The 24,942-nt window shown below is 42.5% G+C and overlaps 1 long non-coding RNA gene across 3 annotated transcripts in view; it reads left to right on the top strand.

Annotated features, from left to right (window-relative positions):
• Positions 1-1,547, top strand: part of LOC125484810 — a 14,423-nt gene extending 12,876 nt beyond the window's left edge. For all 3 annotated transcript variants that reach the window (XR_007263632.1, XR_007263633.1, XR_007263634.1), the window contains 2 exons: positions 666-760; positions 1,253-1,547. This is a non-coding gene — a long non-coding RNA (uncharacterized LOC125484810). The remainder of the gene's footprint in view (positions 1-665; positions 761-1,252) is intronic.
• The last annotated feature ends 23,395 nt before the right edge of the window (positions 1,548-24,942 follow it).

Below are 24,942 nucleotides of genomic sequence, written 5' to 3' on the forward strand. Positions count from 1 at the left end.
CCCCCCCCCCACTTATGTTTGGACTGGCCCCCTTCATATTTGTTATCCCCTGTGTGTCACAGCATAATGCAATTCATCCATACAATTCAGTTTCTCATTTTCCACCCCATGGACTGCAACCCCACCCCCACCCTCGGAACCCCACTTGACGTTTTCTGCTGAAACTACCAAGACTGACTGTGGCTTCCCAACTCCAGACTGACGTGTGAAGACAGGCCCAATAGACCATGGCCCAGAATAATAACCCACAGCACCCCGACAGATTTACCTGCAATTCCTGGACTGGTTTGTCTTGACCTGCAGGACTGGCTGTGGCCTAATTCCCCAGAATGCAAGTACATGGATCCCTGGACCTTGACTGCAGCGAGTGACACATTGAGTTTGTCCAACCCCCTGAACTGAGATTGGGTGATACCCTTGACAAAAGTATGGTGGAACCCCCTAATGAACCATAGTCCCCTTCACTTGATGAAAGACTACCCCATTTAGACTTTCAGACGTGGCCAATAGTTTGAAGCATATGCAGTGCGTTTGTTGTGGAAACTGCTGGTGCTTGCTGTGTATGTAACATTGATATAGCATAGTACGATACAGTAACATGTTCACCACTTTGACTATTCAGTGCAATCAAACATGACAAGCTGTATTTCTTTGTCTGTGCTCAGAATCAAGTCAACTCAGATGTTGTGACCCTCTGAGATCTGAATGAAGTGGCAGTGTGGTTTAAAAAGAGCAAGGTAGAGATGCTGTGAGCATCCAAGTAAGTACATATTGATAGAGTGTGAAGAAAGCAGGCTAACGACCAGAGACACAGCTTATTCTCATGCTTGAAATGTGTATGTCCTTATGTACAGAACAGCCTCAGAGGAGCATTGCAATGTAAGGTGTCGGTGAATTCCAAAAGCGCAGCACTGAAGTGTTTGAAATGTCTTCTGAGTTAGTCTGAGATTGGCCATGATGATGTTTTGAGGCTGGTGTTCAATCAGTGCCAACCTCTGTGAATGAAGAGTAGAGTTAGTGGCTCCCTTGGAGTACGCATTGAGATGTTGTAAAGGAAATATACTAGGAATCTCAAGGAATAAGCTGCCTTGGACATGCTTTGGAGGAGTCCATTGCCGTAACATTTGATGACTCTTTGGGTGGCTTGAGCTGAATACCCACCAATACTAATATGGAGCTGCTGATGACTATAAATGACAGGCAGTAGCTGTAGAGGATAGCTGTGGCTGATCTGTCTCTATTCTCCTTGCAGAAGAACCTGGTGCATAGTGCCTGGGAGAGAGCCCAAATAGGAAGAGGTCGCTGCTACATTCAGATATCACCCACTGGAGGAGGTAAAAATGCATCTTGCCAACACAGATTATAAGGAAGTCTGCCCTGGCAAAAAAGGCTCTCATGCTGGATCTGGAGATTATAAAATGTTGTGATCCATAGAAAACCACCAGTCTTTAAGAAGATATCTAGATTTCCAGTGACTGACTTGCAAGGCATATTTTAATGCTTTCAGTGTATCAAACAAACTAAAAGTAACATTGAGTAAAGAACAACCCAAATGTTCCTATTATTTGATTGTTGGACACCAGAGATATGGGGTTTTTACAGGGTTTCCGTGTACTGATTTCTGTGAGAACTAATACCGGATGCTCCCCAGACCAGAGAGACATGTCACTGACTCTGAGTTTCCATCTAGGCTAACCATTCACTACCACTCATCCAATCACTCATTCATGAACATTCATATGGAAACTTTAAACTTATGATTAGGCAGCTGCTGCCATGAAAAGAGGGAAGTCCTGACTTCTTCCAGATGATACAGTATTGCAACGGAGCTTTCCAAGGAACAGTGCACTCTACATTTCTGAAAAAAAACAGGTCATAAGCTCCAGCAAGAAATTCAGAACAGCATTAGCGCAGGAAGAGTTTCACTAGACTGGCTGTTCGACAATGATTGTCGCTCTCTGGAAGATCTGAGCCATTATTAGAAGGAAGCTAGTAACTTAAACTGCAAAAAAGATATTCCTCCTTTAACTTTGTCCCATGACTGGAAGCTCCATGCAAGACTTATACTTCACTCTCACTATTTACAGAATTATAGTTTCGATAGGAACCAGGCAGACATTACCCTTCGTGTCCAATGTGTTCGCTTCTCCCTGTTTCACTGAATTCTAACATTGACTGACCATTGAAAGGCAGTTCTCTCAATTTTCAGAGAAGTGCCAAATTGACTACCAGCAGCATAAAGCCCAGTTCAAAGTTCAATGCACACAGCTCTCATAATATCTACAGACACAAATAGAGATACATGGGTAGGATAGATTGCTATTACAGAAACATGATTGCATGGTAGTCAGTACTGGGAACTGAATATCCAAGGATATTCACTGTTTAGGAAAGACAGACAAGAAGGAAAGGGAATTGAAGCTGATTAATAATACAAGTTAGGATCCATACAATAGTAAGAGGATCTCAGGTTGAAAGAACTACATGTGGAACATGTTTGGATGGAACTAAGAAACAACAAGGGACAGTAGACACTGGTTGGAGTTATTTATAGGCCACCATGTATTAATCATAGTGTGGCATAAATCAGGAGATGAGAAAAGTATGTAACACGAAGAACAGAGTTCTGCAATCTGCACAAAGGCTGCATAAATCAACTGAGCAGTAAAACTATGGAGGTGATTTTCTGGAGTGTATTAGGAACATTTTTCTAAAGTAGTATTCTGAGGAGCTAACTGGAGAGCGTTTTATTTTAGATCTGGTATTAGGTAATTAAAAAAAGAGTCCACCAATAATCTTCTCATAAAAGAACTTCTAGGCATGAGTGACCACAATATTATAGAATTTTACATTTTGTTTGAAAGTGAGTGAGTTCAATCTCAAGCGAGACAGTTCTGAACTGGATTGAAAAAATCCATTACAAAGTAGGACTGTACAAAGGCAGTCTGTGAAAAGCAGAGTTTAAGGAACAGTAAATGGCTTACAACAACTATATATTCCTTCAAGGTATAAAAATCTCAAAAAAGATTAGTCAACCATGGCTGACAAAGGAAGTTTAGGATTGTATAAGATGGGAAAAAAGAGTTTACAAAGTGGCCAGAAACAGTAATAAATCTAAGAATTGAGAAGTTTATAGAATACAGCAAAGAAAGACCAAGAAACAGATAAAGGAAGAATAAAATATTCATGTAATTCTTGCTAAAAGCTAAAACAGACTGCAAAGGTTTCTCCAAGTAGGTAAAAAAGAGATGTTTGTCTAAGATCAGTATGTATCCAATATAGGCAGGATCAGGAGAAATTATAATGGGCAATAGAGAAACGACAGCGAAGCTAAATGATTACATTGGTCAGAATCACATATCTAGACTGAGCAGTGTGGGTTATGGTGGGATTTATGGCAGAATCAGGCGAGAGGTCCAATGAGGACAATCTCAACGTTGGAAGCAATTGGCACCAACTTTTATACTTTTCGTGAGCAACATTGCAAGTTTCTCACTAGGAAATGGTAATTTTCCTATTCAGGAGGATTATTGCCTGTTAAACACTTCATTATTGGTCCAATTATTATAGGGCAGCACGGTGGCTCAGTGGTTAGCACTGCTGCCTCACAACGCCAGGAACCTGGGTTCAATTCCACGCTCGGGTGATTGTCTGTGTGGAGTTTGCACATTCTCCCTGTGTCTATGTGGGTTTCCTTCAAGTACTCCGGTTTCCTCCCACAGTCCAAAGATGTGCAGGTTAGGTAGATTGGCCATGCTAAATTGCCCGTAGTGTTCAGGGATGTGTAGTTTAGGTGGGTTATAGGAAGATGGGTCTGGGTCAGATGCTCCATGTGGACTTGTTGGGCTGAAGGGCCTGTTCCACACTGCAGGGATTCTATGAACTCACCTCATTAATTTTCAGCTTCCCATCATATCAAACACATCAAACAAGCTAGATGCCAAGAATCCTGGAAATCAGAGCAGGTACCCGGTAACACAATGGCCGAACTCACTTTATTAATGTTCAGCATCCTATCTTACCAATTGTGTCAAACTCTGGGACGAAGGAGCAGGCAAATGGGACTAGTTTAGTTTGGGGATTACATTCGGCATGGACTAGTTGGACCGAAGGGTCTGTTTTCATGTTGTCAACAGTGCCACCATACAATCCTGGGAGCCTTTCCTTTTAATTCACTCATAGGATGTGGTCATCGCTGGCTAGCCAGCATTTATTGCCCATCCCTAGTTGCTCGTAAGAATGTGATGGTGAGCTGCCTTCTTCAATCACTGCAGTCCATCACTGTAGGTAGATATACAATGCCTTTAGGGAGGGAATACCAGGCTTTTGATCCAGCGACAGTGAAGGAGAGGTGATATATTTCCAAGTCAGGATGGTGAGGTGTCACTCTTTAGATGCAAAGTGCTACTAGAAAATGGCTGAGTCAACATAAGCGACAATGGGACAGTGTAAGTTTGCTGGATGCTACAACATTACAATGATAAATCAAGCAATCGATTGCAAAGTGCAGCTACGTTTAAGACATTTAACAAGCAATAATCCCTTTTAATTTGCAACTCATGACTGCCTAGTGATAAACTCACCTCAAGGCTTGTAAAAAGTATTCAGGATGGAGCAAGATGCTTCTGTCACCCAGATAGACATCGGACTTTTTGTTTGATTCTGCTACACATCTCGACATAGCTCACATCAGTCAGACCCCTGTGCAATTCTCCCCATAAGCAGGAAGCTGGGCATAGTCATCAGCAGACCTCAGTCATGTGAAGGGAAATAGCCTTCACTCAGGGGCTTGGACACCAGGCAGCTGCTTCTGGCAGTCAGAGTTGGGAAGTTCTCCACAAAGAGGTGAGGAGGCAAATGTTGGGCAGCTCACTCCTTCTCTATCGTGGCCTGTTTTCCCCCTGGATTGTGAAAAGGCTGGTATTACGGAAGAGGAAAGTGAGTGTCACAGCTGTTTCTGAATTGAATTGAATTAGCTTTATTGTCACATACACTCAAATGAGTACAGTGAAAAGTTTACAAATGGCCATCTTAGGTACAAGGTGCCAAGGTACTGATTCTTCAGTTCAAGTTCTTAGAAAAGAAATTAGAAAAATAAAGAAAACCGCCACACCAGGCGGGAGACCGTCATGTTGAGTCTACACCGAGGCCAGGAGTTCAGAAGAAAGAAGATTGAGAAAAGAAAACATAAAAGAGAAACAAAAGAAAGGAAATAAAGGTAAAGAAATGGACGGAACGGGCGAGCTTTGGTTGTAGTGTCCTACTCTGCCACCATCTTGGATTTGTACTGTTGGTGCAGGTGGGAAAGTGTCTGGAGCAAGTGAGTAGGCAGCACAGAGAGTATGCAGGGTTAGTGGTGTCAAAGGTTATGGTGGGCGACAGACAGTGAAGGAAGATTTTGCAGGCAATGATGAGAGTGGTAGTGCATGAGCCTTGGTGGAAGGTGGGTATAGTACAGAGATAGTGAGTGTGAGGTATTGGAAAGAAGTTGGTAGCACTTATGCTGCTAGAAGAAAACCAGAAAACAGGGAGTGGTTATAAGTGGGTCATTCTCACATCAGCAGGAATGTGACAGGGCATTAAATGTGATGTTTCCAAATTTGCTGATGATCCAAAGCTAAGAAGGAATGTGTATTTTGAGTAAGGTATTAAATGGTTTCAGGAGGATTTGGACAGACTTCCTGCAATGGCAAGAACATGGCAGATGGAATATAATGTTGCAAAATGTAAGATTACCCACTTTTATAGTAGGAGCAGCCGAGCAGAATATTTCCTAGGTGATGAGAGGTTGGAAAATGTAGATGTACATGGGGAGCTGTGTGCTCTTGTCAATGAATCACTGAAGGCTAACATTAAGGGGCAGCAAGCTATTAAGAAGGTTAATGGAATGTTAGCTTTTATCACAAAAGGATTTGAGCACAGGAGTATTGAAGTGTTGCCTCAATTATATGGAAGTTTGGTTAGACTGCACCTGGACTACTGTGTGCTACTTTGGTCTCCTCTCAAGAAAGATATTGTTGCCATAGTGTAGCAAAGATTCTCTAAAATGATCTCTGGAATGGTGGGACATTCCGATGAGGAAACATTGAGGAAACTGGCCCTGTGTTCACGACAGGATTAGAAGCATGAGGGGGTGATCTCACAGGAACTTTGAAAGGTTTAAAAGAATATACAGGGTCTATGTAGAAATGATGGACCCCCTGGCTGGAAGTCTAGAAACAGGGAACACAGTTTCAGAACAAAAGGCAGGCCTTTTCAGACTGAGATGAGGAGGAATTTCTTCACCTAAATGATGTGAATCTTTGGAATTCTCAATCCAAGAGAGAGCTGGGGATGCTCAGTGTTTGAATATGTTCAACACAGCTGATCAACAGATTGCTAGTTATTAATATATCAAGGGATGTGGGGATAGATAATTCAAGGACGTGGCACTGTGGTAGAGAATCTGCCATAATCTAAAATGGTGAAGGTGACTCGAGGAGCTGAATGATCTACTCCTGCTCCTGATTTTTATTTTCTGCTTTTACAGGAGATTCCTGACCAACGTATTTTATGATCAATTCTCAACAAAGTACTTATTTAAAAGTTATAGCACCACAGCTACATAAATATATTCTGTGTGATATCACTTTGCAGTGCTTAGAGGAGGAAAATTTATCAGTGGCATTCTCTCCCTGTCATCTACCTCATTCTAAGCCCAATTTAATGCAACACTTCTCTGCAGCAGTCACCATTTCCTGTCATGTGACATCACCAGAGACTTAAAAATAGTTGTCCCAAAGGCAGATAGCATTAATGACGTTAAGTTGTTCTGGCTAAATTGTATCACAAGGAAAAAGGGGAAAGGAGCAAAAAGGAACTTAAAACTGTATTTAGAACTAAACAAAGTTAAAGGCATGAGTTTATTGCAGAATATTTGAATAAGGTCCATGGGCAGGATTTTGGATAACAAGGCAGCTAGCTCAAGTTGAGAATTGTACAAAATGTGCTGGACTGGCCTCCGTAAAAAGTACATTGAATGGTGTGGTGTTCATTCCAGTGAGGCAAGTGGATACCTCTCACTCTCTATCTGTCTCTCTCTTAGTGTCTGAAATCTTAGAGAGAAAATGACTGTTCACAATCAACCCCAAGCTGCTCTTGCTATTCCTTTGAGGTGTGAACATTTTGCACTTGGCTGTTTGCATCTCTTGACCTGGGCCTTATTGTCCCCATGGTCATGCCACCTTGACTTGTTATCTAATGACTTTGTTGTGTTGACGACACATTCCACCTCCAATGCCTCTTTGCCATTGCCTGGGCTTTCTCACCTGGTTATCTGTCTAATGGTACACAGAGTACCACCTGCAATGGCTTCTCTTTTCCTTCCCACACCACTACCCTTACTTATCATTAGCAGATCAATCCTTCACTCCTTTCTGATCTGCATGTGGGATGGCATGGTGGCTCAGTGGTTAGCACTGTTGCCTCATAGCGCCAAGGACTCAGGTTTGATTCCACCCTCTGGTGACTGTGTGAAGTTTGTATGTTCTCCCTGTGTGGACATGGGTTCCCACTGGGTGCTCCAGAATCCTTCCACAGTCCAAAGATGTGCAGGTTAGGTGGATTGGCCATGCTAGATTGCCCATAGTGTCCAGGGATGTATAGGGTAGGTGGATTAGTCATGGGAAATGCAGAGTTACAGGAATAGGGTGGCGGATCAGTTTGGGTGGGATGGCCTTCGGCAGGTCGGTGTAGACTCTCGGGCCAAATGGCTTGCTTCCACCCTGTAGGGATTCTATGAACTCAGCAAGATGTTTCCAACAGCACCATCCAAACCCATGACCTCCACGAACTCAAACAACAAAGGCAGTACACTTTATATTAACTGGCACCTATGGGACCAAGAGTATGCCGGGTGATAAAATATTCCAGATAATCAAGAGTCCACATAATGAATGTAAAAACACACGCTGAGTAATAGAAATGTAATGTGGGGTATACACATCACTGTTACACTTTATTTACAGCATTAATCACTTAAATAATAATGCTACCTTGCCTTAAATAGAACTTCTCAGCAGAGAGCCTTCTCACTCACGCCCTCAGCTGACTGCTCAGGCATCAATCGTGTTAGTTTGTGGTATTTGATGAGAAATTGACTTGAAATTGAGTCAACTGTTGATATTTCATGTGGCCACTTGATTGAACAGCAAGTATTTTCACACTGAGGTAAATAAATTTTAAAAACTATAATAATTGGACAGAATAATACAGTAAACTTTGCAATATTCAACGTATATAATTTTTGCCAGTTTATTGAGTAAGCCGTTTCATAAGGTGTCAGATTAAACAAAGTTTTTTGTATATGCCTGTGAACATCACCGACTGTAAGTCCACCTTAAATTAATAACCATCTTGATTTAAAATTATATCTTTGTGTGTCAAAACACATCAAAGAATGCAACAATTCAAGAAGGCAGATCACCACTTTCTTCTGCAGAGTAATACAGCTTAGGCAGTAAGTACTGGCCCAGGCAGTGATTCCCAAATAATTAAATGCATTTTAAAAAATGCAAAAGATATCATAATGCAACAGCCACAAAGAGTGGTGATAGACATAATGAAGGAGCAAAGTTTGTAGCCAAATGAGGCCTAAATTGCTTCGTTGAAACATATAGATTAGCAGCAGAAGTGGACCATTTGGCAATCAAACCTTTTTTTAACTAACGTTAATTTTCTTCATTAAAAACTGAAAGAACTGCAAATGCTGTAAATCAGAAAGAAAAACAGAAATTGCTGGAAAAACTCAGCAGGTCTGGCAACATCTGTGGAGCGGAATCAGAGTTAACATTTCAGGTCAAGTGACCCTTCCTCAGAATTTAATTTTCTTCAATTATTCTTTCTCACTAGACAATTTTTCCTGTCGTGTTTCTGAGAAGTTATTTGTGTTTTCTTCTGTGAAGACAGAACTAACGTATTTGTTTGATTGCTCTGCCATTTCCTTGTTTTCCATGTTCAGCTCTCCCATTTCAGACTGTAGGAGGCTTACATTTATACGCTCTTTATCAATCTCATGGTCCTCCTTTGCTGAATTCTAAAGTGTTCTAAATTGCAGACTAACATTTTCAACCAACATTATGGACTCTCTTATGGATTTAATACTACCCTTTTGGGCAGCATGGTGGATCAGTAGTTAGTACTGCTGTCTCAGTGCCAGGGACCCAGGTTCGATTCCACCCTTGGGCAACTGTCAGTGTGGAGTTTGCACGTTCTCCCCGTGTCTGTGTGGTTTCCTCCGGTTTCTTCCCACAGTCCAAAAATGTGCAGGCTAGGTGGATTAGCTGTGCTAAATTGCCCATAGTGTCCAGGGATGTGCAGGCTACGTGGATTACCCATGGGATTTTTTGGGTTACAGGGATAGGTTGGGAGTTGGGTCTGGGTGGGATGCTCTACAGAGGGTCGATGTAGACTTGATGGGCTGAATGGTCTGCATCCACAGAGATTTTTCTTGTCAGTGATGGTTGAGCCTACCATGTTCCTTTTGTCTGAAATGGATGTATAGTTGTAAGTTATTCATCCTTGCATTTGTCCCTTAAATATTATCCATTGCCTCTCCATGGTCATGGTTTTTAATTCTTACCCAGTCTATCGTAACCTTCACACCCCTCATGCCTTTGAAACTTCCTTTGTTTAGACTTAGACCCTAGTTTCAGATTAAACTACTTCACTTTCCACGTAAATGAAATTGTGAAACCCACCAGAATGAAACAAAAGAAGAAATAAGACAAAAAAATCAACTCAACAATTGAGAAGAAGAGGAAGAAACAAAAGACATAGAACAAGATGGGGTCAATGGTTATGATCTAAAGTCATTGAGCGTAATGTTGTGCCCAGAGACCTGTGAGTGCCAAGTCAAGATGAAGTGTTGCTCTTTGAGCTTATGTTGTGTTTACTGTGATAGGTCAAGGTCAGCATTGAAAGAAAATTCAAATGTCAACCAATTGGGGCCATGCTTGTGAATAGTGTACTGGTGTTTCCAAAGTGGGTACCCAGTATATGTTTTGTCTTCCTAACTGAAAGGAAATTTCATCATGAGCAGTGAATACAGGCATTAAATTGAGAGAAGTACACATAAGTCACTGGTGAAGTGGAAGCTGAGGACAAACATTTTTTTTCAAATTGCCAATCTGAGTTTTGAACCACACTGATACTATTCACAGTACAGTAGTTTCACTTGATATCACCTGTAGAAATAGGCTTGCAGTTTGAGCTATGGGATAGGTATACTTAGTAGTTGACATAAAGTGTTAATAGAATTTCTGAAAGTGGCCAGTCATACATCAATACATGTCCTAAATTTTAGGAAGCTAAGACTTGACTTTTTCAGAAGGAGAATTTATTTTCTAATTGACACAACTGTAGCACACAAAATAAATCTCCTTGACAGAATTTGCATATTTATTATTCCTCTCATGATAATCAGCATTTCTTGAAGGTCGACCTGTGCCAATAAATAAAAATTCAAAATTTTATTTTTTAATTGGATTGGTCTGCATGTGCAAGACAAACTTCGAAGTAATGAATTAATATTTCACCCTCTGCCATAATGCATCTTCAGTACCATGTAGTTAGTATCTAAAACTCTTAATTTGCAAAAATGCTTGTGTCTTACAAGGTTGCAATGTTCAGTTACGTGCTGTAACTTTTTTTTGTGTTAAATCATTGAATCTTCTCCAGTGAACCAGAGTGTTGCTACACCTTTCGTTTCTGTTACAGTCTCTCTGTAACTAATAATTTGAGATGTCCATAACAATTTTAATTTAGATTCAAATGTTTGTGACATGAAGTATAAGTTAGTAAGGATGGCTTAACATCATGCTGTGCAGAACACATTAGATTTTCACACAAGGGTTGGGCCTTTAGAGACAAATATATACGAACATGAGGATGAAAATACAGATTTGGAGAAGGAGGAGGCCACTAATCCCTTTGAGCTTGCTCTGGTATTCAGAATAATCATTGCTGGACTGATTATTCCACATTATTACTTATCACTAATAACCTTTCATCCTCTTACTCATCAAGAATCTGTGTTAAAACTGTTGAAAGACTGCTGCTATAGGTTTTTGAAGAGGAGAGTTCCAAAGGATCATGATCCCTCTATGAGTGAAGATTACTCCTTACTGTAGTGATTGTAATGAGGTCAGCCCGGTGGACCTCATAAAATACGAGTTCCCTGATTGGAGCTGGTCTATTCAAGGAGCCCTGTCTGACAGATATAACAGGAGTGTCAGGGGTTCTGTTCAGTCCAGGAGCCAACTCTGTGCTAGCTGGGTCAGTTTCATGTACTGTGCACATGCAAATAAAGGGTGACTTGGTGATGGAATCCTGGCCTTTTGTGGAGTTATTTCACTTACCTTGGTCTTAAACAGGTGACTCCTGATTTATAAACTATAACCCATAGTTAGAGATTCTCTCACAAGAGAAAACATCCTTTTCACATGCACCTTAGAATCTTAGATGTTTCAATCAAGTCGCCTCTGCTAAACTCCTGGCGATACAAGCCCAGGAGTCCAACCTTTCCTTATAAGACAGTCTGCCCATTCCAGGCATTAATCTAATAAACTTTCTCTGAACTGCTTCACAAGCATTTATATCCTTACATAAATAAGGTGATCAGTACTGTACACCGCAGATCTGGTCTCACAATAGCCCTGCATAACTGAAGCATAAATTCCCTTGTTTTGTATTTAACTAGATTATAGAATCCCTACAGTGTGGAAACAGGCCATTTGGCCCAACGGGTCCACACCGCCCCGCCAAAGAGCATCCCACCCAGACCCATTCCCCCAACCCTGCATTTCCCATGTCTAACACACCTAACCTAAACATTCCTGGGCACTGTGGGCAATTTAGCATGGCCGATCCACCTACCCTGCGCATCTTTGGACGGTGGGAGGAAACTGGAGCACCCGGAGGAAACCCATGCAGACACAGGGAGAATGTGCAAGCTCCACACAGACGGTTGCCCGAGGGTGGAATCAAACCCAGGTATCTAGCGCTGTGAGGCAGCAGTGCTAACCACTGAGCCACCGTGCCACCCTTGTAATTCTCCTTGTAATGCACAATAATATTCTATCATCTTTCCTAATTACTCCCGGTCAGTTTTGTGATTTATTGTCCATGACACTCAGATCTCTCTGCACCTCAGAGTTCTGCAGTGTCTCGCTATTTACATAATATGCTTCTTTATTATTCCTCCTGCTGAAATGAACAATTTCACATTTTGCCAAATGGTACTTCATTTGCCAGCTCTTTGAACGATGCTTACAATTTTCTCCCTCCAAATATCAAGGCTCAAAAAATAAACAAAAGGATTATGTTCAAGCCTTGAAATTTTTCTGAATTGTCTGGGAGCTGACCCTGTTGTTTTCTTAAAGCAGCACCCCACCCAATCAGAGTCAGTCAGAACCCTTATATTCCTGTCATGTACATTGGTGTATTTGTTTAAAATGTGGCATTCTTGCATATGTCAGTGAATGCAAGACGAAAAGCTTCAACCACATGCAAGATTCAACTTCAGTACAAGCAAGTGACTATCGATTAAAACAAGTTATGGCTACTGGAAATAACCAGTTACTCGCTTATGATAGCATACATCCCAGAATACCAGGAGACCTTGGGGAAGACACAATGAAGTTTCTTCCCAGGAAAAGGCGAAAGAATGTTGGAATTAAAAAAAAACTCCTTTTAGCCTTGCCTTATCGTTTATATCCATATATGTAACAAATTTGATTTTCTTAACCAGTTCAGTTGCCGACCTGTATGAGGGATATTAGCTAGCATGAAAAATTGGTCATCATTTCTTATTTAATAAGATATTCAGGTTTTTGAATTTCAAAAATGGCTCTTAATGTCCAGTAATTGAAATAAAAACCAGCACTTTATCCATGTATGTATCAAATGAATAGTAACCAGCTCCTAAGATAATATTGACAGGTGCATGTGCTCTTTTCCACATTGTTTCATTGCAGACATTTTGCAAAAGGAAGATTTGCAGTGTGTGTTTACTGACTTCAGAGTGTTCCAAAGCACTTTATAACCATCAAAGTCGCTTGTGAAGTGTCATCACAGATTTAAGAATTGACAGTGATCATTTCCTCTTATCTTCTTCCCTGAGATTGTGCAGTTGTTTGCTGCAAAACCTTTCCCTTGGCCATTGTCAGTGTCCCGTATCAAAACCAGTTTAGCATATTTCTTTTGGAGAATTGTGTGCAGTTTTGGTCCCCTTATCTAAGGAAGGATATAGTTGCCATAGAGGGAGGGCAGTGGAGGAACACCAAACTGATCTCTGGAATGGTGGCTACCTGAAGTTCTGAGGAAGGGTCACTGGAACGGAAATGATAACTCTGATTTCTCTCCACAGATGCTGCCAGACCAGCTGAGTTTTTCCAGCAATTTCTGTTTTGTTTCTGGAATGGTGGGACTGTCCAGTGAGGAGAGAATGGCAACACCAGGCTTGTATTCTCTAGAGGTTAGAAGAATGAGATATGATCTCATGGAAACTTGTAAAGTTCTTAAAGGGATTGACAGTGTCCGTGGAGAAAGATGATGGGTCAGAGTCAGAGAACACAGTCTCAGAATAAAAGGCAGGCCTTTTCAGACGGAGATGAGGAGGAATTTCTTCACTCAAATGGTGGTGAATCTTTGGAATTCTCAATCCCAGAGAGAGCTGGGGATGCTCAGTGTTTGAATATGTTCAACACGGTTGATTAACAGATTATTAGTTATTAATGATATCAAGGGATGTGGGAATAGATAACTCAAGGAAGTGGCACTGTGGTAGACAATTTGCCATGAATCTAAATGGTGAAGGTGACCCAAGGAGCTGAATGATCTACTCCTCCTAACTTATATTTTCTGCTTCTCCAGGAGATTCCTGACCTACATATTTTGTGATCAATTCTCAACAAAGTACTTATTTAAAATTTATGTGGGTACATAAATATATTCTGTGTGATATCATTGTGCAGAGCCTACTGAAAACATTTTAAACCTAGAGGAGAAAAATTTATCAGTGACATTCTGTCTCTGCCATCTACCTCATTCTAAAGCCAATTTAATGCAACACTTCTCTGCAGCAGTCACAATTTCCTGTCATGTGACATCACCAGAGACTTAAAAATAGGGGCCCAAAGGCAGATGGTGTTAGTGACGATAAGATTTTCTGGTAAAAATGATAACAAATGGTACTGCAAAAGGGAAATTAAACTTCATTTAAAACTAAAGCATGATAAAGGAATGAGTTTATTGCAGAAAGTTTAAACGATGTCAGTGGATAGGATTTTGACGAACAAGGTAGGTAGCTTGAGTTGTGAATTTTCGCAATTTGCTGGGTGTATCTCACTAAAAAGTGCCTTGAGTGAATTATATAATCCCTACAGTGTGGGACCAGGACATTCAGTCCATTGAGTCTACACAAATCCTCCAAAGAGCATCCCACTCACACCCATCCTCTTACCCCATCCCTGTAACCCTGCATTTCGCATGGCTAACCTGCATATCCCTGGACACTATGTGGCAATTTAGCATGGCCAATTCACCTAAGCTGCACATCTTTGGACTGTGGGAAGAAATTGGCGCACCCAGAGGAAACCCAGGCAGACATGGGGAGAATCTGCAAATTCCACACAGACTGTCACCCAAAGCTGGAATCAAACCCTGGTCCCTGGTGCTGTGAGACAGCAGTGCTAACCACTAAGCAACCTGACTGCAATATGATGTTTACTCCAGTGGGGCAGGTGAACGATGCAGTCATGCACACCAACCCCAGAAATGGAGGGTTTTTAACTGCAGGGGCAGGTGGGTGTTCAGGCATACTGGTTTCCATGCCTTTCTGGATTCTCTGGAGCTTTGTTTAAGTTGTTTCAAATCCATTAGACCCTCCAGCCCTCACAACCCTCATCCTCCTCCCCAAGTATCTCCAATAGCCCTTCATACCTTCTCTCTATGTCAGCTCAAGACCAACCTTTCTCCGTACGTACTTTTGCAGCTCCTCATAACCTTCATTGCCAACTCAGTGGCAAATCATGACATGTTCCCACTCCACATGGCACCTTAGACCCTCCTCTCTAATTCAATGCCAACATAGTACCTTCCCTTGGCACCTTATACCCAGTTGCATTATTACACAGACCTCAGACAGGGTCTACATCCTTAAGACAGCCAGACAACATCATAATATGTGATACTCCATTAGAAAAGATCCACCCTCTTATTTTCTGTTCAGTTAGTAACCAGTTTAACAGACAGACACTTTGCAAGTCAATCGATCATCTCATGTATCGAATTGAATTGTAACCATTTGGCATTTAATTTAGACAGTATGCATCAGTCTGAGATGTCAAGGGCATTCATAAGCTTCCAGAATTCTGGCTCAGTGGAAACCCAGCCCTCTTGTTACATGAGCTAAAAGATAGAAAACCATGAAGCTCATTACGTTTGCAGTGGCAACAACAAGTAGGTACTAGAAAACAGTAATAACAAGTGTATAATAGAAGTTGGTACCAAAAGGTGAAAAATGATAGCAGTTGCGAGGCATTCCTTTTCCAAAAGTCACCCATATCCAAGTTCAGAGCTGAAGCTCACATTTAATGTCACAACTTTTAATGACCAAGACTGAAGACAGTACAACTGTACTGAAGCAAGAAACATCAGTGAGGACACTCTCATCCTTTCTTTTTAAACTAAAATGAGGGGGGCCACAGCTGATCTGATTTGGTATAAAATGTTTACATCTTACTCTGTGAGAGTCCTCTGGCAGGGTTGTAGTATCCCTAGCTCTGGACCATGAGTGTTCAAGATCCACTTGCCCCAGAGGTGTATTGTGTCTGAACAGATTGATGAAAAAGATATCCCACCAAGTGGTTAAAGCAATGGATTAGGAAATCCATTGGGGTTTCCCCGCATAGTTTTAAGTTGTGCCAACTAGTTTCCTCAACTTGCAGAATTTGAATGACTTCCTGCTGGATGAGTTGTCGCTCAAAGTGCAGAAAACCCATCTCAACAAACCCACATTTTGGGCGGCATGGTGGCTCACAGTGTAAGGGACCTGGGTTCAATTCCAGCCTCGGGTGATTGTCTGTGCAGTGTTTGCACATTCTCCCTGTTTCTGTGCGGATTTCTGCGGGGTGCTCCAGTTTCCTCCCACAGTCTAAAGATGTGCAGGTTAGATGGATTGGCTATGCTAAGTTGCCCATAGTGTGTAGGATAGGTGCATGAGCCATGGGGAATGCAGGGTTACAGGGTAGGGGAGTGAGTCTAGGTGGGATGTTTTTTGGAGATTTGATGTGGACTTGTTGGGCTGAATGGCCTGTTTCCACATTGTAGGGATTCTATGGATTTATTTCTATTCTCTGCTTTCTGTCTGTGTATTCAGTTGCATGGATAATCAGTCTGCTATCCAGTCTTTTCATCAGCTAGTCAACAAGGTGTCATCTCTGAGTTTAGCTACCATGCCTTCACACTGCTCATCTAAGTCATTGGTGTAAATTATAAAATGATGCGGCTCCAGCACATCCATTCAAACCAGGAAAAAGCAGATCCATTTACGCCTACCCAGAATTTGCTGCCAGCCAGTCAATCTTCCATCCAGGCTCACATGTTTTCCCCCTTTCTCTGTGAGGATCTTTTCTCGATTCTGCCTCATCTTCCTCCACATTAGTTGTCATATGTGAGGAGATGAAGGATTCAGCCATCTCCAGAAAAATAAAACTATTCCTCTTTTTGCGGTCAACACCTCCTGTACCGAACTCCAAAAAAATTCTCCAGTTTTTACCCCCTACAGTCCTCAGACTCAACTGCTGTCAGGTACTCATTTGAGTACTTCTTATGGGAGGACAGTACGGTGGCTCAGTGGTTAGCACTGCTACCTCATAGCGCCAGGGACCCAGGTTCGATTCCACCCTCGGGCGACTGTCTGTGTGGAGTTTGCACATTCTCCCCGTGTCTGCATGGGTTTTCTCCGGATGCTGCAGTTTCCTCCCACAAGGGTCAGTGTGGAATTGTTGGGCTGAAGGGCCTATTTCCACACTGTAGTGATTCTATGATCTTCTATGATTTATTCCCAGCCCCTGACCATCCTGATCCCCATACTTACCAACATTCCCTTCCTGTCAAGACTTGGTTACTTGTGAATTGCCACCTCATCGAATGCCTACAGCATGGAAGCAGGCCATTTGGCCTATCAAGTCCACACCGACCTTCTGAAGAGCATCCCACCCAGACCTACCCCATTCCTGTAACCCTGCATTTCCCATGGCCAATCCTTCTAATCTGCACATCTTTGGACTGTGGGCGGAAACCAGAGCACCCGGAGGAAACCCATGCAGATACGGGGAGAATACACAAACTCCACATAGATAGTCACCTGAGGGTGGAATTGAACCCACTCCCTGGCACTGTGAGGCAGCAGTGCTAACCACTGTGCCACCATGCCACCCTTCATGGTTAACCTTTTGCTAACATTCTAACACCTGTTGAACAAAAATGTCTTTTTTCTTCTTTCTCAAGTCTGTCCAGGTGCGTAATGCAGGACATCATGGCAAGGTCAGTCTACCCATTCTGGTGCCTTATATTCAATTATAAATTAAGTAAAAAATGTCTGAAAGATGAAATTGTTTGCTTAAAGGGATGGTGCAGGAGGGAGGGATTCAGATACCTGGATAATTGGAGCTCATTCTGGGGTAGGTGGGACCTCTACAAACGGGATGGTCTACACCTGAACCAGAGGGGTACCAATATCCTGGGGGGGAAATTTGCTAATGCTTTTCGGGAGGGTTTAAACTAATTCAACAGGGGGGTGGGAACCTGAATTGTAGCTCCAGTGTACAGGAGGTTGAGAGTAGTGAGGTCATAAATAAGGTTTCAAGGTCGCAGGAGTGTACCGGCACGCAGGAAGGTGGTTTGAAGTGTGTCTACTTCAATGCCAGGAGCATCCGGAATAAGGTGGGTGAACTTGCAGCATGGGTTGGTACCTGGGACTTCGATGTTGTGGCCATTTTGGAGACATGGATAGAGCAGGGACAGGAATGGTTGTTGCAGGTTCCGGGGTTTAGATGTTTCAGTAAGATCAGGGAAGGTGGTAAAAGAGGGGGAGGTGTGGCATTGTTAGTGAAGGACAGTATTACGGTGGCAGAAAGGACATTTGATGACAACTCGTCTACTGAGGTAGTATGGGCTGAGGTTAGAACCAGGAAAGGAGAGGTCACCCTATTGGGAGTTTTCTATAGGTCTCCAAAAAGTTCCAGAGATGTAGAGGAAAAGATTGCAAAGATGATTCTGGATAGGAGCGAAAGTAACAGGGTAGTTGTTATGGGGGACTTTAACTTTCCAAATATTGACTGGAAACGCTATAGTTCAAGTACTTCAGATGGGTCAGTTTTTGTCCAATGTGTGCAGGAGGGTTTCCTGACACAGTATGTAGTTAGGCCAACAAGAGGCAAGGCCACATTGGATTTGGTACTGGGTAATGAACCAGGCCAGGTGTTAGATTTGGAGGTAGGTGAGCACTTTGGTGATAGTGACCACAATTCGGTTACGTTTACTTTAGCGATGGAAAGGGATAGGTATATACCGTAGGGCAAGAGTTATAGCTGGGGGAAAGGCAATTATGAGGCGATGAGGCAAGATTTAGGATGCATAGGATGGAGAAGGAAACTGCAGGGGCTGGGCACAATTGAAATGTGGAGCTTGTTCAAGGAACAGCTACTGCGTGTCCTTGAGAAGTATGTACCTGTCAGGCAGGGAGGAAGTGGTCGAGCGAGGGAACCGTGGTTTACTAAAGAAGTTGAATCTCTTGTCAAGAGGAAGAAGGAGGCTTATGTAGAGATGAGGCGTGAAGGCTCAGTGAGGGCGCTTCAGAGTTACAAGTTAGCCCGGAAGGACCTAAAGAGAGAGCTAAGAAGAGCCAGGAGGGGACATGAGAAATCTTTAGCAGGTAGGATCAAGGAAAACCCTAAAGCTTTCTATAGGTATGTCAGGAATAAAAGAATGACTAGAGTAAGATTGGGGCCGGTCAAGGACAGTAGTGGGAAGTTGTGCGTGGAGTCCGAAGAGATAGGAGAGGCGCTAAATGAATATTTTTCGTCAGTATTCACACAGGAAAAAGACAATGTAGTCGAGGAGAATACTGAGATACAGTCTATTAGACTAGATGGGATTGAGGTTCATAAGGAGGAGGTGTTAGCAATTCTGGAAGGTGTGAAAATAGATAAGTCCCCTGGGCCGGATGGGATTTATCCTAGGATTCTCTGGGAAGTTAGAGAGGAGATTGCAGAGCCTTTGGCTTTGATCTTTATGTCGTCATTGTCTTCAGGAATAGTGCCAGAAGACTGGAGACTAGCAAATGTTGTCCCCTTGTTCACGAAGGGGAGTAGAGACAACCCTGGTAATTATAGACCAGTGAGCCTTACTTCGGTTGTGGGTAAAGTGTTGGAAAGGATTATAAGAGATAGGATTTATAATCATCTAGACAGGAATAATTTGATTAGGGATAGTCAACACGGTTTTGTGAAGGGTAGGTCGTGCCTCACAAACCTTATTGAGTTCTTCGAGAAGGTGACCAAACAGGTGGATGAGGGTAAAGCGGTTGATGTGGTGTATTTGGATTTCAGTAAAGCGTTTGATAAGGTTCCCCATGGTAGGCTATTGCAGAAAATACGGAGGCATGGGATTGAGGGTGATTTAGCGGTTTGGATCAGAAATTGGCTAGCTGTAAGAAGACAGAGGGTGGTGGTTGATGGGAAATGTTCATCCTGGAGTTCAGTTACTAGTGGTGTACCTCAAGGATCTGTTTTGGGGCCACTGCTGTTTGTCATTTTTATAAATGACCTGGATGAGGGCGTAGAAGGATGGGTTAGTAAATTTGCGGATGACACCAAAGTCGGTGGAGTTGTGGATAGTGCGGAAGGATGTTGCAGGTTACAGAGGGACATAGATAAGCTGCAGAGCTGGCCTGAGAGGTGGCAAATGGAGCTTAATGCGGAAAAGTGTGAGGTGATTCACTTTGGAAGGAGTAACAGGAATACAGAGTACTGGGCTAATGGTAAGATTCTTGGTAGTGTGGATGAGCAGAAAGACCTCGGTGTCCATGTGCATAGATCACTGAAAGTTGCCACCCAGGTTGATAGCGTTGTTAAGAAGGCATACAGTATGTTAGGTTTTATTGGTAGAGGGATTGAGTTTCGGAGCCATGCGGTCATGTTGCAGCTGTACAAAACTCTGGTGCGGCCGCACTTGGAGTATTGCGTACAGTTCTGGTCACCGCATTATAGGAAGGATGTGGAAGCATTGGAAAGGGTGCAGAGGAGATTTACCAGGATGTTGCCTGGTATGGAGGGAAGGTCTTATGAGGAAAGGCTGAGGGACTTGAGGCTGTTTTCGTTAGAGAGAAGAAGGTTAAGAGGTGACTTGATAGAGACATACAAGATGATCAGAGGATTAGATAGGGTGGACAGTGGGAGCCTTTTTCCTCGGATGGTGATGGCTAGCACGAGGGGACATAGCTTTAAATTGAGGGGTGATAGATATAGGACAGATGTCAGAGGTAGGTTCTTTACTCAGAGAGTAGTAAGGGCGTGGAATGCCCTGCCTGCAAAAATAGTAGACTCGCCCACTTTAAGGGCATTTAAATGGTCATTGGATAAACATATGGATGATAATGGAATAGTTTAGGTTAGATGGGCTTCAGATTGGTTTCACAGGTCGGCGCAACATCGAGGGCCGAAGGGCCTGTACTGCACTGTAATGTTCTATGTTCTATGTTCTATGTTAAATGTTGCTGTATGCTGCTCAGCAGATTGGAAGGATCCAGTGAATGTCGGCAGCTTTTCTCATCTATGTGATGATTTCAGATTAGTGCCATTAACACACAGAAAACCACATTTACTGATGCCAAATTAAGTCTTCCTGAAAAGGTATGGTCCCGAATCAAAAGATGAATGATAATTATAATCCATGAAACCTCTTGTGGTCTCTGCTGCTTTAGTCCTGTTACCACATTACCAGGTACCAACAGAGTTAGACAAAATAGCCTCGAATAACTTATCCCACAGAAGTTCCAGAGGCTAAATTGAACAGATTCTGAAACCAGGCATCAGGATTATGATTAACCCACATCAATTGCTGGTAATGCAGGCAGCTTGCAAATATTATGATGCCTGTTGTTTTAAGTGATTTCAGCATGCAGCCAACATGAACCATCCTGTTAACTGGCTGGATACCTGAGCAAGAGCCCAATATCACAAAACAGCTAGCACGAGTTAACACTAACCTGCATCACTTAAAAAGGAGACACATTGTGGCTATTGGAGGTGCTGGCAGTCCTGTGTGAATAGAATCTGACCTGAGAAAGAAAGGAGATTATCACAACATGGGAGGCCGTGCGCTCCCAAGTTTTTAGATGCTGCACTCTGGTGGAGGAGGCGATGAGGAGGAGAGATGTTGTAGGAACATTGGAAAAAGGTTCAGACAAAGGCCATTTAGCCCCTCAAGTCTATTCCCCAATCAACGAAACTATGGCTAATTTTCAATCCACCTCCATATGTCCACCTTTGTCCAATATCTTCTCACAACTTTGGTTCACAAAAGTATATCGTTTCAAATTTAAAATTAACAACGGATCCAGCATAAATCGGCATTTGCAAAAGAGTCCCAAACAGCTATCACCGTTTGTGTTTAGAAGTCTTTCCTAATGTCACTCCTGAAAGGTGTAATTTTTTTTAAAATGGTCCTACCATTCTCACATTATTGCCACTGGCACCAACCCTACCCACACTCCCACTCCAAGTGTCTTTGGATCTCCATTGTTTCCAGTATTTACCCATTTAGATTGAACCCTGTACTACACTTTCCATGTACAAGGTTGATGACTTCACATTTTCCTTCAATGGATCAATTTTTCACAGTTTGACACATTCACTTTTTGTATTATTATCTCTTTCTAATTTTCTGTCCATCAACACTGTTTCCAATATCCCCTGTTAATGTCAACAGCAAATCTGAAAATGTGGCTTCCTATCCCATTGTCTAAGACATTAATCAATACATTGAATAGTTAGATACATTGGAGCAGGAGTAGGCCATTCAGCCCCTCAAACCTTTTCGAACATTCAATGAAATCATTGTTGATTTATGGTCTAACTCCATATGCTTGCCATTGGCCATACCCATTAATACCTTTGCTTAACAAAAAATTATCTAACTCAGATTTAAAATTAACAACTGATCCAGCATTTACTCCCATTCTTGGAAGAGACTTCCAAATATCTACTACCCTTTGTGTGTAGAAATGCTTCCTAATGTCTCTCCTGTCTGGCCCTACCTTTTAGACTATGCTTCTGGTTCTAGAACCCCCAATGAGTGAAATGATTTATAAAGACCATTAACATAGGAGCAGAAATTAGGCCATTTATCTTTATCTACCCATCCTTTAACGTTCTAAATTCTGGAGAAAATAGGCTAATTTGTGTAATCTCTCCTCATTTCTTAACCCCTGAAGTCCAGGTATCATTCTTGTAAACCTATGTTGTACTCTCTCCAGGGCCAATATATCTTTCCTAAGGTGTGTTGCCTAGATCTACTCACAATACTCCAAGTGGGGTCTAAAAAGAGGTTTTGCATAACTACAAGATTGCTTCTGCATCCTTATGCTCCTGTTGTGTAGATATAAAGGCCAACATTCCATTAGCTTTCTTGATTATTTTGTGCACCTGTTTGTGGCATTTTAAATGTCTATGCAACTGACTCCCAAGTCTCTATGGGCATCGACTGTATTTAACTACAGATCTTGTAGAAAGCACCCTGATCTATCCTTTTGCATTCCAAACTGGATAACCTCACACTTGCTTACCTTGGACTCCATCCACCACAGTTTTGCCCATTCACTTAGTCTATCAATATCCCCTTGTAATTTTATGCTATCATCTACATTGTCCACAATGCCGCCTAAATTAATATCAGTAGCACATTGGATATATGATTTTCTATGCCGTTATCCAAGTCATTAATAAATAACTTGAATAATCCTTGTGGAACACCACTAGTCACATCCTGCCATTTTGAGTACCTACCCATTATCCCCACTTTCTGTCGCCTGCCACTTAACCAATTTCCCAGCCATGTCAGTAATTTACCCTCAATTCCATTGGCTTCTAGCTTGGTTAACAATCTCTTATGGAAGTCAATATAAACAACAACCAGAGATATTCCCCTGTCCACTACCTTAGTCACGTCATCGAAACATTCAGTGACATTTGTCACAGAAGACCTACCTGTCATGAATCTATGCTGGCTTTCCCTGATTAACTGAAAATTTTCAAGGTGTTCTGTTACCCTGTCCTTGATTATAGACTCCAACTATTCCCCCACCTCAGATCTTAGACTAACTGGCCTACATTTCCCTGCTTTTCCTCTTTCACCCTTTGAAAACGGTGGAATGACGCGCAATCTTCCAATCTACTTGGAAGATTCCTGTATCTAGGGAACTCTGAAAGATTATAGTTAGGGCATCTATATTGTGCTTCCCTACCTCTTTTAACACCCTCAGGTGGAAACCATCAGGGTCTGGGGATTTGTGACTCCAGTAACTTCCTCATTACCAATGTTTAATGCATGTTAATTTTATTCAGTCCCTGTCCTCAACCCGCAACTAATTTCCTCAGGACTTCTGGCAAGATAACTTCCTTTTCTACTGCAAATAGTGAGGTAAAGTAATTATTCAACATGGAGACAGTAAGGACTGCAGATGCTGGAAGCCACAGTCAATAGATATGTAGCTGGAAAAGTACAGCAGGTCAGACAGCATCTGAGGAGCAGCAAAGTCAACGTTTCAGGCCGAAACCCTTCGTCAGGACTAGGGAGGGGGAGGGGGGCCAAGAGGCAGAAGGCGGGGGGGGGGGGAGGGTGGTGGGGTTGGTGGGCTGAGGAAAGGGTAGTGGGATGGTAATAGGTGGATGCAGGTAGGGGATTATTGTGATTGGTCAGTGAGAAGGGTGAAACAGATAGGTGAGTAGGAGGATGGATAGGTTAGGTCAGGTCAGGTCAGGGAGGCAAGGAGGAGTGGGTGGGCTGGACATGGGATAACGCCAGGGTTGGAGGGATTTTGAAGCTGGTGAAGTTGATATTAAGGGCATTGTAAGCTGTCAAGGCAAAACATGAGGTGTTGTTCCTCCAGTTAATGTTTGGCCTCACTCTGACAGTGGAGGAGGCCAAGGATGAACATGTTGCCAGGGGGGTGGGAAGGGAGTTAAAGTGAATGGCAACTGGAAGGTCATGTTGGTTGGTGCGTGCAGAGTGCAGATGCTGCATGACCTGGTCCCCAAGTCTGCATTTGGTCTCCCTGATATAGAGGAGACCACATCGGGAGCAATGGATACAATAGATAAGGTTGGATGAAATGCAGGTGAATCTCTGCCGGATCTGGAAGGCCTGCACCAACACATTTTGTCCTTCCATACTAAAACCGTCTTTACTTACAGGATCCTTACCCCTCTATTCTCTTCCTATTCATGTATTCATCCAGGTATTTCTTGAACGCTGCTATTGTGTCTGCTTCCACCACCTCCTCTGGCAGCGCATTCCAGGAACTCACCACCCTTTGTGTAAAAAAACTTGCTTCGCACATCTCTTTTAAATTTCTCCACTCACACCTTGAACCTGTGTCCCCTCATAATTGACCCCTCCGCCCTGGCAAAAAGCCTCATATTTTCCACTCTATCCATGCCATTCACAATCTTATAAACTTCTATCAGGTCGGCCCTCAACCTCTTGCGTTGCAGTGAAAACAAAATAGTTTGCTGCACCAGCACGTTAGCTTTCCGTGACTTATTGACAAGGTGACCTAGGTCTCTTTCCAACCTCTTAATTTAAGAAGTACTCTGTACATCTGTTCTTCCTACCATAGTG

This window comes from Rhincodon typus, chromosome 14 (assembly GCF_021869965.1).
Source record: "Rhincodon typus isolate 14 chromosome 14, sRhiTyp1.1, whole genome shotgun sequence".
Taxonomy (NCBI): Eukaryota; Metazoa; Chordata; class Chondrichthyes; order Orectolobiformes; family Rhincodontidae; genus Rhincodon; species Rhincodon typus.